Source organism: Sceloporus undulatus, chromosome 6 (genome assembly GCF_019175285.1).
Source record: "Sceloporus undulatus isolate JIND9_A2432 ecotype Alabama chromosome 6, SceUnd_v1.1, whole genome shotgun sequence".
Taxonomy (NCBI): domain Eukaryota; kingdom Metazoa; phylum Chordata; class Lepidosauria; order Squamata; family Phrynosomatidae; genus Sceloporus; species Sceloporus undulatus.
Window position 1 is genome coordinate 149,706,301 of NC_056527.1, and position 13,417 is coordinate 149,719,717.

At 42.7% G+C, this 13,417-nt stretch overlaps 1 protein-coding gene across 11 annotated transcripts in view; it reads right to left on the reverse strand.

Annotated features, from left to right (window-relative positions):
- TJP1 (tight junction protein 1) overlaps positions 1-13,417 on the reverse strand; it is a 249,808-nt gene that overhangs the window by 120,519 nt on the left and 115,872 nt on the right. The gene's annotated exons all lie outside the window — the stretch shown is intronic.

The following is a 13,417-nucleotide window of genomic DNA, read 5'->3' on the forward strand; positions in this document are numbered from 1 at the left end:
AGTTTGGGATGTGGATGTATACCCAAGAGGTATGGGAATGGTAAAAACACTGTCCCTTGACATTAAAGCCCCCTTTGCAAAGAAAGGAGTTTGGTAGAGAGAGAGAGACATGTATGTACTGTATACCCAAGAGAAAGGGGACTGGTAAAGACACTGTCCCCTGGCATTAAAGCCCTCTTTGCAAAGAAAGGAGTTTTATGTATACAGTATACACACACATATGCCCAGGAGAAAAGGAAATGATAAGAATGTCCCCTGGCATTACAGTCCTCTCTGGGAGAGAGAAAGTCTTGCAAGGCTCAGGGAAAGTGGCTTTTCTCCTCTTTTGCAACATACATTGCTACTCAATAACGACCCCATTTTATATATATATATATAGAGAGAGAGAGAGAGAGAGAGGGAGAGAGAGAGAGAGCCTCCTAATAATACTAAGGCTAATGGCCTTTTGCAGCAAAACCCACTTTGCAAGGAGAGAGTGTGAGAAAGAGGGAACCTTGCCAGGCCCAAGGAAGGTTGCTTTCCTCTCTGTTGCAACACACATTTCTGTTAAATCACGACTATAGATAGATAGATGCATGAAAGAGAAAGGAAATTGGCAGGAACCATGACAATAAAACATCCCTTTGCAGCAAAACCCACATTGCAAAGGCAGACTTGAGAAAAGAAGAGTGCCTTGCCAGGCTTCAGGGAAAAGGCTGCTTTGCTCTCTCTTTTTGCAACACAACTTCCTCTTCAGCCCCTTTTGTACTTCATTGTTATATTTTGTATTTTATAATTGTTGCTGGCTAGTTGAAATGGGAGTTTAAGAGGATTGTGTTGTTTTACCATATATTGTTGTTTTACAATATAGATAGATACTATTATTAATGTATTTTGTGATTGTTACCCGCCTCCATCCTTTGGGAGAGGCAGGGGCTATTAACAATAATAATAATAATAATTTATTTATATGTAAATAAATTTATTATTTATTGATTTATATAATTTAGTATATTATTTATTATTGATTTTATATAGATAGATAGATACATGAAAGAGAAAGGAAATTGGCAGGAACCATGACAATAAAACATCCCTTTGCAGCAAAACCCACATATATAAATAATATATATATTTAAATAAATTTATTACTTATTGATTTATATAATTTATTATATTATTTATTATTGATTTATAAATTATTTATAAATATAATAATAATTTGTAAATTGTTTATTTATTTATATTTAAATAAAATTATTATTATTATTATTATTATTATTATTATTATTATTATTATTTTGCAGCAAAGCTCACTTTTTTGTTTGGCAAAGAGGAAAGGTTTCTTACAATGCTTGGGGGAATATTCCTTTTCCTTTTCTTGCATTCTCTCTCCAGTGCTAATCATACAAGCATAATAATTATATTTTATAAAATTATAAAATTACACACACACACACACACACACACACACATATATATATATATATATATATAAACCACACACACAGAAGGAGGAGGAGAAAAGGCGTTTTGCAAAAACCCAGGGCGCTTGAAGGCAGAGTTTTTGCTGCTCCTGGGCCAGTTTCATGTTCAGCATCAGGTCCCCCCCTCTCCAGGCGAGCGCAATGGTTCGGTCCGCGGTCCCTGGCGCTGACTGGGGCAGCCCAGTTTCCTGGATCGGGAGAGCCTATCAGCGGCGGAGGGGGGGCAGGCATTGTTGCTGCTGCTATTGGTACTGCTGCTAGGCAAAGGACAGCTGGAGATGCAGAAGGGATGCAAAGGAGGGATGAAGGGTCTCCTCTGCACTGGGGAACTTAATGCATTTTGGCATCACTTTTAAGTGTTATTATTATTATTTATTTGTAATAATAATAAATTGTGTTGCAGCTCCATGATAGGGATGCAGTCCTGGGGTTTGTAGTTTTGCAAGGTCCTTAGCCTTTTGCTGGGTGCATTTGCCACTGTGGGAATTAAGACACTTTGGCATCACTTTTAAGTGGTATTTATTATTATTATTATTATTAATAATAATAATAATAATAATAATAATAATAATAATAATAATAATAATAAATTGCATTGTAGCTGCATAGGATGCAATCCTGGGCTTTCTACTTTAACCGCCTGAAACTATGTACATGTAAAAAATACCCTTTTAGCCTGCATATGATGTTCTAATTTAAAGGTATACTTTTCATTTTGCTCGCTGGTTTATGTCACAACGTAGTGGTGATGTGCGGGAATTACAATGTATGAGTTGCATTAGTACAATGTCTCCAATAAATAAATAAATAAGCAAATAAATAAATAAATAGTAATAATCGTCTCAATCCACCAAAGCATTAGGAAGAACATCAATGTTACAATAACCGAGAATGGGATAAACTTTGTTAGTGGATGATACATTCTCCTTCTTTGGAAGTCTTTAAACCAATTATAAGAGCCAGAATGGCATAGTGGGTTGAGCATTGCTGTGTGACTGGAGACCAGGGTTCGAATCCCGACTCAGCCATGGAAAGGCATGGAGTGACGTTGGGCAAGTCAGGCTCTGTACAGACAGACCAAAATAAAGCTGCTTCGGGTCACTTTGGAGGTATACTGTTTAAATGACGCATGCGTCCTAAGAGGCCAGAAGCTGCGCCAAAGCCACACTCCAGTCCTAAGGACTGGGGCACAGCTTTGGCGCAGCTTCTGGCTCTTAAGATGAGTGTGTCATTTAAACAGCATGCCTCCAAAGTGACCCGAAGCAGCTTTATTTTGTTCTGTCTGTATGGGCCCTCACTCTCTCTCAGCCTCAGAGGATGGCAAACTCACACTGAAGAAACCTGCCAAGAAAACCCCTTGATAGGTTCGCCTAGGGTCCCCATAAGTCAATGGTAGGGGATCCTGGGAATTGTAGTTTGGTGGAGGCACCTGAGCTCTCTGACAAAGAAGTCCCAATGTCTCACAAAACTACAGTTCTTGCAGCAACTTTCTTATCAGTGCATTTGGATACTGCATTTCAACAGCAGCCAAACTGTAATTTGTAGGAGAAATATAGTTTTACTACTCTTATTCCTATCTGTAAAGACTGTCACTGGACCCACTGCAGAAACAATCCAGTTTGAGACTGCTTTAACTGTCCTGGCTCAATGCTAGGGAATCCTGGGAATTGTAGTTTGCCGTGGCAACAGAGCTTTCTGATGGAGAAGGCTAAATGCCTTCCTAAACTACAGTTCCCAGAACTCCTTAGCATTGCATTGAGCCAAGGCACTCAAAACGGCCTCAAACGGCATTATTTCTGCAGTGGGTTTTGGACCTAAATAGTGAGCTGTTTATTTTAAATATTGAATATATTTCATTTGGAGCTGGATTATATGCCCCCTGTTTTTCTAACATAATAAGGTTGGGGCTTGCAAAACCAGCAGCGTCGATGTTTTTGTCATTCCCAGCCAGAGCAAAGAAAATGCAAGAAGGGCATAATTTGATCACTTTACAGAGGCCTAGAGCAATACAAGGCTGCAGTGCTGGATTCTGAATAAGCCACAAGCAATGCACAAACCCGGCTGGAAACCCGGATAGGAAGGATTCGCACAAAGTGAGGCTGCATCTACACTGCAAAAAATAATCCTGTTTGACATCACTTGAACCACCAAGGCTCAATGCTATGGGATTCTGGGAACGGTCGTCCGTTGTGGCACCTTTTCTATCCCCCAGAATAGGACAGTACTCCAAAATCTCAACAATGTTCTCTGTTTCTATCTTTTTTCACGCTCCAGCCACGCTGGAAAGGAAGGAAAAGGCTGGGACCACAACAGGAAATCTGCTTTTGAACAGAGGAAAGGCATGAAGTCATGCGCTAAAAACGGTTTCCAGAAATCACTTGTTTTCCAGGACTGCTTTCTACCTCAAAAGGACACACACACCCAACGTGAGTTTGTGTATTTATACAAATGTTAGATATCAAAATTCACTCGCATTGTCCTCCATTACTTTGGAACTGTTCCTATTTTTCTGGAAAATCGCAATTCTCCACCCCTTTTAAAAAGAAAAAAGAGGGTGAGGGTATTTTCCTTTTCTTGCTTGCCAACCCATCCTCAACCAATTGCACCACTGTGAAACTAATGAAACTTTAAACATTATTGGCTTCTTAAAAATTATAAATGAAAAGGCTGGGTACAATTTTTCAGGGAGATGCACGGATCTCACGGCCTGCCTTATGCGCCGCGCTTGTTCTGTAATGATCCTTTATTGACTCTTCTTCACAAATGGGAACCATGGTGTATTTTTCATGAGCTATTCAATACATGACCCTGGGCCCGCTCCAGCCCAATTCCCCCTTTCTTTAACCACCACAATGACGCGACGGCCAAGACCACACTAAGCGCCTGTATTAATAAACAGCTCCCATCGCTCCGGAGAGTGCAACCTCATCGTATTGAATTGCCTAGGATCAGGTTCCCATCTTTGAGCTTTGATACGGCAGCTTCACAAAAAAGCGAAAGGAGGGCTGTCGCTCCGCAGAGAATTCACTTGGAAGATAAGTGGCCATAGAAAAAGAAAAGAAAGCTCCATCAAACATTGCTGTTGCTTTGGATTTGCACATTATCTTTGCTTGGCACAGAAGCGCACAACAAGACTTACGTTTACAACTTTTGCAGCCACAAAAGAAGCTGAGTTGGGGCTTTTGTCATCCTAGGGGCGTAAGGCAATGGTTTCGAAAGTTTGGTCTTCCAGATGTTTTGCACTTCCACTCCCAGAATTCCTAACTGTGCATCGACAGGGGAAGTATGGCCCTGTTGGTGCTCTTGGACCTTTCAGCAGCTTTCAATACCATAGACCATGGTATCCTTCTGGAATGCCTTAGGGAACTAGGAATTGGTGGCACTGCTTTGCAGTGTTTCAGGTCCTATCTCTCGGGCAGGTTCCAGATGGTGTCGCTTGGTGACAGTTGTTCGGCCAAGAGGGAGCTCAGTTCGGGCGTCCCTCAAGACACGATACTGTCGCCAACGCTATTCAACCTTTACATGAAGCCACTGGGTGAGATCATCTGGAGACATGAGGCGGGGTGTTATCAGTACGCTGATGACACCCAAATCTATTTCTCTGTGTCTCTGACTGCTTCAGTGACCAATGAGGGCATCTCTCCTTTGAATGACTGCCTGAGGTCGGTGATGGATTGGATGAGGGAAAATAGACTTAAGTTGAATCCAAACAAAATGGAGGTACTCATGATAGGTAACCCCAACCCAGGTATGGAGATATGTTCGCCACTCCTAGATGGGATCACACTTCCCCTGAAGGACTGCGTCCGCAGCTTGGGGGTGCTCCTGGATTCGTTGCTTCATCTATCCTCTCAGATTGACGCGACAGCCAGGAGCACCTGTTATCAGCTTCGGCTGATATGCCAGTTGCGCCCTTGCCTTGAGCAATGGGACCTAGGAACGGTCGTACATGCCCTGATAATCTCTTGTCTTGATTTCTGTAATGCACTCTACATTGGGCAACCCTTGTGCCATGTCTGGAAGCTTCAATTGATACAAAACATGGCAGCCAGACTGGTCACCAGAAAATCTAGATTTGACCGAATTACACCTATTCTAAAGTCATTACACTGGCTGCTTATTAGCTTCCAGGCTCAGTACAAGGTGTTGGTTATTACCTACAAAGCCCTACGTGGTCTGGGTCCAGTCTACATGAGGGAACACCTCCTCCCATATAATCCTTCCTGTACACTCCGTTCCTCCTGGAAAAATCTTTTACATCCCAAAAAGACCAGATTGGCGGTGAGCTCCCGGAGGTCTTTTTCTGCTGCGGCTCCTAAAGCTTGTAATGCCCTGCCAGAAGAGATTCGCCAATTATCCTCATTGGAGGCTTTTTAAAAAGCGACAAAAACCTTTCTCTTCTGGCAGGCCTTCCCTGAGTGATAACCGCCCAGAACCCATTCTATCCGTCCTTCCTACTATATCTCCTCATCATTCGCGGATTGTAGAATAATCTTGTAGTGTTGTATTGTTGTATATTTTAATCATGTCTTATGTTAATTTTATAGTTTGGGAGGGAGGGTTGGGTCAGGGTTTTGTGGGTTTTATTGTTTTTTATATTGTGTATCATATAAACTCTGCTGTTACCCACCTCAATCCCCAAATGGAAGAGGTGGGCTATAAATAAATATTATATTATTATTATTAATCGTTGGCCAAGCCAGCGGGGGCTTCTGGGAGTGGAAGTCTAAAACACCTGAAGAACCAAAGTCTGGGAATAAGCATAGGAGACTGAGGCTTTGGTTACATCTGAGCTGCAGAAATAATCCAGTTTGGGACCACTTTAACTGCCAGTGCTCAAGGCTCTGGAATTTCTGGGAACTGTAGTTTTGTCAGATATTTCTCGCTGAGATTGCTCAAGTGCCCCAACAAACTGCAGTTCCCATAATCCCATAGCATTAAGCCATGGCAGAAATAATCTGTCATCAAACCAGATTATTTTTGCAGTCAGATGGAGCATGAGATAAAGCTGTTGCTGTTACTCTTTTTATAACCTGGGAGAACACCTCTCTAGGAATTTCTAGGTCTTCCAACACAAGTCTTAAGGCCAACATCTGGCAAATGTTGACCATAGAATTGCACTGGAGGACCTATAAATGCCTAGAGAAGTGTTTTTTCTAGGAATCTCTAGGTCCTCCAGTATGACTGTATGGCAAATTTCCAGCAAAGTCGCACTGGAGGATCTAGTGATTCCTATATTAATCAGATTCCTATATTAATAAAGTCTGTGGATAATCAGATCCAGAAAAATCAAAGTTGCAAATGTGGAGGGCCAACTATATTTTGGCTTAATTTACATTATAAACCACTTTGAGTCCCGTATTGGGAGAAAGGTGGGATATCAATAAAACAAATAAACTGCCTGTAACTCAGAAAATGTTTTTGTTTTAGACTGCAACATCCAGAACTGTCAACCAGCATAGCCAGGAGCCATTCTGTTTAGGGAGTTCTGGCAGTTGTAGTCCAAAAAAAATCCATTTTTACCAGTTCTACAAGGAACCTCATAGACCAGGGGTAGGCAACCTTTTTGAGCCGGGGGCCGGGTTGCTGTCCCTCAGACAACTGGGGGGGGGGGGGGGGGGGGGGGAATAATTAAATAATTTTTAAAAATTAAATAAATAAATAACCCGGGACAAATGTAGGACAAAATTTTCAAATGGAGGATACTTTTTAAAAAAATGGAGGACACGTGAAAAAATTTGTTGAATTTTAAAAAAATGTTAATATCAATGCATGTTTCTGAGGCTTCTATAGACAATTGCCCCCCCTTGCCCCCTCGCGCGAGAGGACAAAGGCCCCGGCGGCAATCAGTGGCAGGACCGGGCTGGGGCTGGTCCCAAGGCCTCGCCGGGCCGGATTCGGCCCACGGGCCGTAGGTTGCCTACCCCTGTCATAGACTTTCCTGTACATGAAAGAGTTGGCATAAGCCTCAGAGTCACACATGTGAGGACAACAAGCTATAAGATACCATTCCTTTTTGGCCACCAACTCAACCAAATGGTGGTTTGTTTTGCCAACTAACCAGGATATTAAAAAATGAATATGTGGATTTTCTGGCTTTTGAACAAACTGTGGTTATGATATGCTGGGGACCAAACAGAAAAGCCTTCCCTTTACATGCAAAGAGAAGAGAGGAGAAGAGAAGAGAGAAAGCAAACTGATGCTCTGCTCAGGTTGTTTGTTTATCAATAAACCATGGTTTGCTGTTACATCTGAATCAGTCCAAGAAGAAGAAAGCCACCAAAAGTTTTCACTTGCATGCATACATGCTCCTTTGCAAATAGTGTGCCAAACTCCTTGCTTAAGAGGGATGCATCAGGAGAGCAAATGAACCACTGCACCGAAAGAAAACACAGTCATTTGGAAGAGAGCCGGCATCTTTGCTGATTGTTTCAGCTGCTCTGGGAAGAAGGAAATCCCATTATAGCTTCATTGTTGGCGTGCTTGCTATATATATATATATACTGCAAACACAGCAAAATACAATTTAAAATTCAAACCATTGTGAATATTAATAGTGCCCATAATTGTTGCAACAAATTGTGAAGGTGGGGTTTGTTTAGCTGAGCAAAGAGCTGGGCTTTGATTGGAGAGGGGGAAGATTTCAGTGCCCAAAATATCTGCCGGTAAGTCAAACGGATCTGAGTAAGAAAGAAGTAAAGGAAGAGTATGTGTATGACAGTTATAATGTGCATCTGTACACGTTATTGTTCTCGTTGAGCCAGGGAAAGGAATGCACTTTGTGAAAAATAATCCTACGACTCAATTGCATTGGCAGCCCTAACTCAAGGAGATCTACTGAATTAGTGGGTTTTATGTATGTATGATTGATGTATGATTCGCCATTGATTTGGTAGGATTCAGTCCTAAATATAGTGGGTCCTTGGTGTCTGCTGGGGTTTGGTTACAGGACCCTCTTTCCTTGGATAACATAAAGTTATAAAATGAAAATTTCTGACACTCCCCAAAACAATGAGAAATAAACTTGCTCAGATGGATATGGCAGATGGCCTTCCAGGTGTTTTGGACACCAACTGTCAAGAATTCTGGGAGCTGAAATCCAAAACATCTGAAGAAACAAAGTTTGAGAATTACTGAGATGAGAAGGAGTCAGAATGGGATGGAAGAAGGTGGACATGGAAAAGTGGCTTATTCGGACTACGACTTCCAAGACCTCCAGATTCTCTGTAGAATCCTGAGGCTTTCAGTCCCAAAATGAACTTTTCTGAACTTTGAAAAGAAAGGCATGGCTGGCTGCCTGGAATTGTTAGCAGGATCATTGTCAATGCTGCAAAATTCTGTTTCAGGTATGGTTTGTTGTCTCTAGCTGGATCCGCACTGCAGAAATAATTTGGTTTGACACCACTTTAACTGTCATGGCTCAGTGCTATGGTGCCCGACCTATCATTCCCACAATTCCATACCACTAAACCATGGCAGTTAAAGTTGTGTCAAACCAGATTATTTCTGCAATGCAGATGCAGCCTCTATTAGAAGGGAGAGAGAACGGCTTGCCTTATAACCCTGAAAGAGTTTGTGGCCAATATATAAGATTTGAAGCAGCCACCACGCTTCTGAAGTGTTTCCACCGATCGCATCTCATTCTTTCTGTTTCACTCTCTGGTTTGTTAAAATATTTATAAAGCACTTTTCTGCCATGAAGACGCCTCTCATGCAGCTCTAAAAATGACAATTCCCCTTTAAAACGCGCAAGGCCATTAAAATACAGCTCAAGCAAAAATCGGCACGAAATACAGCTCAGCAGAAAAGCCCTTATAAGCCAGCCAAGATAGCAAGCCTAGCATGGATAAAATGGTATTCAAAGTGCGTTATTTCTGCAGTGTGATAGCATTCATTGCTCCATCCTATGGATACCTGGGGTTTGCAGTTTGGTGGAGCACCAGAGCTCTCTGACAGAGGAGGCTAAATATCTCATCAAATTACAACTTCCAGAATTCCATAGTGTTTATCTATGGCAGTTAAAATGGTGTCAAACTGCATTAATTCTGCAGTGCAGATGCAGCTTAGGTTTTCAGATCCTGGCTTAAGCAGCTGTTTCTTGCAAAAGATGTTGATGGGATGCATGCAGAAGTATGTGGTTAAGGGAAAGCAATGGTGACTGGTGACTCTCATGGCAATGCAAGGGTCAATCTGCTCTGGGATATACTCTGAACTTGAAAGGGGTACATCCAAAAATCTATTTGTGTATGTGTAAAGTTGAGTGTCAATGTGATGTAGTGGTTTGGGTGTTGGACTATAACTCTGGAGACCAGGGTTCAAATTCCCACTGAGCCATGAAACCCACTGGGTGACTTTGGGAAAATCACACGCTCTCAGCCTCAAGGGAAGGCAATGGCAAACCTCTTCTGAACAAACCTTTCCAAGAAAACTCCACAATCGGTTCGCCTTTGGCTCGCTATAAGTTGGAAAGGACTGGAAGGCACACAATAACAACAACAACAAAGTTTAGACCAGAGGAGATTAACCAACCAACCAACAGATACAGACAATGAAGAGTTGCAAACGTCGCCGCTTGAACAGTCAAGCCCAGACCCTGCAGTGTCCAACTTGAAAGCGTGCCTGTACCCATGCCGAAAAAGCCCTCAGGATGTTCGTTTTGTAGCGTGCAAGGATGTGACTTCTTTTTGATCACTGAAAGTGGGGGTGCGAGTAGAGGAAACCGAACAACCACAATGACCAAATAGACAATTTCCTGTGGTTTCTCAGGCTAGTCTGTGGACTAGAAAGCCACCAGCTCCCAAGAACTTTGAATGGCACAAGAAAATAATAGTGATTTTTTACCCCGCTTTGTGCCTCTATGACCCACAACAGATTAAGGATGAAGGGGACAGAGATCTGAATGTGAAGTTAGGCTGCAGAAAGGTAAAATAAATCTATCACTATTCCAAATTCATATCTTTCTCCCAGGTTTGTTTGTTGTTTTTCCCCCTCTTGCTTTCCAGTTTCTCTTTTCCTCCCAAGTATTTTTGTAGTCTTCCATCAAAAGTCTTCTGAGAGTCCAATAAAGTAACTTTTCCTAGATCTGCCAGAAGTTACTTTCACTTTCCTTACTACAGTGGGCTCTTGATATCTGCTGAGGTTTGGTTCCAGGACCTGCCTTGGATACCAAAATCCTTGGATGCTCACGTCCCGTTAAATACAACGGTGTAGTAAGAAAAGGTGTCCCTTATATAAAGTGACAAAATCAAGCTTTGCTTTTTTGGAATATATGAATATTTTTGAACTGTGGACATTTAAATCCATGGATAAATAATGAGGGAGATAAACCCTGTTCAGAGTTGTTGGGAGTCGTACCAAGTCAGTTCACTGGATTACGGTTGCTCATTCAACTGTATCCTGTGGGGCAATAAAATTGATAGCTGGGCCTTTAGCAAGGAAGGAAGGAAGAAAGGAAGGAGAAAAAAAGAAAGGCAAACAGGGATGGAGGGAGCGAGGGAAGGAGGAGAGAAGCAAGCAAGGAAGGAAGGAAGGAAGGAAGATCTCCTAGATCTATGCCCTCTGCTGTCTAAACAGATCCCATCCTTACTATAAAGACTCATTGCTGATCATCTCCTCCTTCACCCCACCACCTTCTTCTCCCTCTCCTTAAGCACTGCAGAAAGAGGGACAATATGCTGAATGGGCAAAACGTGTGTACTCTTCCAAGAACCTCCTCTGTCTCCCTCCCTCTCCCTCTCCCCTCTCTCTCTCGTTCATTGGAAAGAACGGCCGGCCAGGGCAGAGTTATCAGCCAGACGCTTGGCGTTGCTCTCTTAATATCTCACGCATCCATCTGCATCAAAGCCAATACGTATATCTATCTGTCTATCTATATATACACACAGGCACACACAGCAGAGGATGATGGCACATATCAAGCAGGGTGACTGATGGAGAAAGAAGACTGGCTCAGCTGCACGGTCCCTTTCCTGCCGCAGAGCAGTTTTGGGATATTTTTATCTCAGATTTACACACTATCCTTCTGGTCTGTCTTGAGCGGAGCTCAGAGAAGGCTAAGCGTTTGTGCAGGGTGCACGTTGCCTTTGTTGTTGTTGTTGCTGCTGCATGCCTTCAAGTCATTTCTGACTTATGGCAACCTTTAGGCAAACCTATCACGGGGTTTTCTTGGCAAGGTTTGTGCAAGGGAGGTTTGCCATTGCCTTTCCCTGAGACTGAGAGAGTGTGACTTGCCCAGGGTCACTCAGTGGGTTTCATGGCTAAGCTGGAAATCGAACCCTGTTCTCCAGAATTGAAGTCCAACACTCAACCACTACATCACACTGGCACTCAACTTTACAAAAACCCAAGTCCTAGTCCAACACTGCAACTACTATGCCATGCTGGTTATCTTTAGAAGGTTGTTAGTGTGTTTCAGGTGCCTCTTGGGCCTGTTTGTGTGTGTGTGTGTGTGTGTGTACATGAAGAGCCATGATTTCTTCAGAGGAGGTTTGACTTGGCCTTTGCCCAAGGCTGAGAGAATGTGATTTGCCTAAGGTCACCCAGTGAGTTTCATGGTTAAGTGAGGAATCGAATCCTGGTCACCAGAGTCATAGTCCAACGTTCAAACCAAAACACCACACTGGTTCTTTTGGAGTAAACACTATCACTGCAATCCTTGCAACATGAGCTCCATAAGGATGAATAGTACAACTCGGTGCCACTGAGGCTACATATCATTTCCTTCTCTCCTTCATAGTTTGCACTAATAAAGGCAAGGGATTGGAAACTACAGCTCTCCTACTGTTCTGCACAATAGGTCCTCAGTTGGCCATGCTGAGTGGGGCTGATGGGAGTTGCAGACCAAAACATTTAGAGGGTTAAGGTTTTCCCAGGCCTGGTCTCTGATCACTAGGGCTGTTGTGGGTGAGAGAACAGGGTTGACAAATTCTGGACAAGAGCGCATAGTCTTCATTGTCAGACTCTCTGCTGTAAGAGCAAATTTCACACCCTCAAAGGGATCTGGATACACACTGGAATCCTGCGGTCATTTCTTAGCCAGAAATATGTCAAGAATGTATTATGTTAAGTCAGAAGCTTAAAAAGAGTGCGGAGGGGATGGCGCACACGAAGGAATCCAAACATCCCTTTTGCATTTGTGTTTGGCTTTGGCTTGCACAAAGAGCAGCTCTTATCTCTAGGCTGCATATCTTCCCTGGCAGTGTCAGTGGCCTCTTGGACCAAGAAAAGGCTGGTTATACACACACACACATATATATCAGTCCTGAATTTCCCTGGATCAGGACAAACAAGATGGCCTGTTTGAGCAGTGTTGCGTGTTATGTTTTGAACCCTGACTATTTAAGTTGGGATCTACTGCTCAGATGCCCAAGCAATGTTTTTAACAGGAATTTCTACAGCTTCCTGCAAGCATTCCTAAACTAATACCAGTCTGCAGAAGAGGTTTCCCAAAGGTGCAGCTTAGGTTTGGACGTAAGTCTACAAAAGCTCATGCTACCAACTTCTTTCTTTCAGTTAGTCTCAAAGGTGCTACCAGATCTTTCCACATCAGCGTTTCCCAAACTTTGGTCCTCCAGATGTTTTGGACTTCAGCTCCCAGAATTTTTGACAGTGAGTCAATCTGGCTGGGGCTTCTGGGAATTGGAGTGTAAAACACCCAGAGGACCAAAGTTTGGGAACCACTGCTCTAAACACTAAAGAAAACACAAGACACTGAAAAGTCCAAGACATCAAGATGCACCATTTTCGGAAAGGCTGGTCTGGCAAACATAAATTGGAAACGTAAACTGTGTTTTGTACATGAGGATGGCAAGAGCATAAGGTGTGTAAGCTGCATGTTCAGACAACAGCTTAGCAAAACTTCTCTAACACACCCCATGTTTTGCACATGGACTTTCTGAGTCAAAAGGCCACCAGGTCCTATGAGCCACAAGCCATTTCCTGGAGTTTTGTAG